We start from the raw sequence: 1,684 nt of genomic DNA on the forward strand, positions 1-1,684 counted from the left end.
CAATTTTCTTTTTCTTTTCCTCGTTGTTTATGTTATGAGTATGAAGTAAATGAATGTAATAAGACCATAATATATTAATAGCTCCAAAAGATGCCGAACGTAAAACAAAAAATCATACGATAATAATATACAATCACACTTGGAGATTCTCGTCATATTGAAAAACTGACATTAATAATACGTGTTTGAAAAGTCCCAACTTAAAATAAGAAGAAGAAAGCATAAAAACAACAAGAAACAAAAACAAAAAACTCACGAGCGTGCTTGACGACTGGAAAACAAGAAGTAACCAGAAGAAGTGAAAAGGTCCTCAATGATGGCTCTATCCTAATTCCATTCTCAAATAGTGAGTGGTTTCCCTCGTCCCATGACGTAGACGCGACTCTCCGAGGCACCGAAAAGTTTACAGAACTCTCTAAGTAAGGCTAGATTTCACTGACAAACTCCGCGTTATCTGCGCACTCGAGCGACAATCATTTATCGCCCTTCTTATCAGACGCTCTAGCCGCGAAGAACAGCACGAGAAATGGCCGTTTGAACAAATGTACAAACAATCTAGATAAGTTCGATTCCCCCGTGATAAGCTTCGTTCGAACTGCCCCCTTCGCAGAATGTGTCTCGGGGATCTATGGCGCTGTGCCCACTTCGTACGCGAAGACCACGCACTGAAATCCGATTATTGAAAGCCAGGAATCGTAGGAATCGACTCCGAACCCAATTCAAGACAGTGTATAAACAAAATAGTTCACTCTTCTCTTTGAGCCAATTAAAAAATGGTCCTCAAATTTTCGAAAAAGTGCGGAATTTGCGAACAGAATTGCCCTACTAGTGTGAAAAACAAAAAAGTGAAACCAACAATCAGTGCTTTTCCTTCTTTTTTTTTGAGAAACAAAAGAGAGAGCCAAAACAAAGACTGCAGCGCCATCTGAAGCAATGCACAGACTACTACGGACACTTTTTTGGCTGAGTGAACAATCTTGTTATGTAAGATCTTTGCTGAATTACTTACTTTCTAATGATATGATTTCTTCAGGTGGTTACCTGGTTGGCTCAGAACATCTTCAGGATTTAGAATAATCTTGATATCAGAACACGACCGAACATCAACTTTTATTTTTCAAAAATGTATTCTTTTAAGAAAGAAGATTTTAATGTGTAAAGTAACTAGTTAACGTTGGTTTGATGTGTAAAGTAACTAGTAAACGTTGGTTTACATGAAAAGGAGTCGGGACTATTCTTCCGTAGCATTTAACGTGGGGATCGGTTCCAGAATCGATTTTTCGCCCAGCTCTACCACGCACGCCACAACAGTCAAGGGTGTGAGGAGGAGGCGTTTGGTACCGGATTGTGGAATGTGGTGGGGAGCAGACGTCGCGGAAACTTATGGCGCGGTTTTTTGTTTTGTTTTGTTTTTGTTTGTTTTTTGTCCGATATAGCAATAGAGAAGTTGTCGATACCAACACAAGGATCGAGGATTGAGTTTCTGTCCAGAGAATAATGTTTCTTTGGTGTCTACATTGGAAGACAACGAAGGCAGTACTGAATAAAGTCCAGACTTTCATCAACAGATGAGATGTATGAGGAGAGAACGTGGTAGAAGGAGAGAGAGAGGTAGAGGAAGAGAAAAAAAGAGAGAAAACGAGAGAAAGAGAGAGAGAGAGAGAGAGATAGAGAGAGATAGATA

The 1,684-nt window shown here is 39.7% G+C and overlaps 1 protein-coding gene across 1 annotated transcript in view; it reads right to left on the bottom strand.

Moving 5' to 3' along the window:
- The window catches only part of LOC101855620, a 17,029-nt gene extending 16,342 nt beyond the window's left edge, over positions 1-687 (bottom strand). Inside the window, exon 1 of the mRNA XM_005091428.3 lies at positions 257-687. The gene's annotated coding sequence lies outside the window, so the exon portion shown is untranslated. The remainder of the gene's footprint in view (positions 1-256) is intronic.
- Positions 688-1,684: the final 997 nt, after the last annotated feature.

This window comes from Aplysia californica, unplaced genomic scaffold (genome assembly GCF_000002075.1).
Source record: "Aplysia californica isolate F4 #8 unplaced genomic scaffold, AplCal3.0 scaffold00030, whole genome shotgun sequence".
Taxonomy (NCBI): Eukaryota; Metazoa; Mollusca; class Gastropoda; order Aplysiida; family Aplysiidae; genus Aplysia; species Aplysia californica.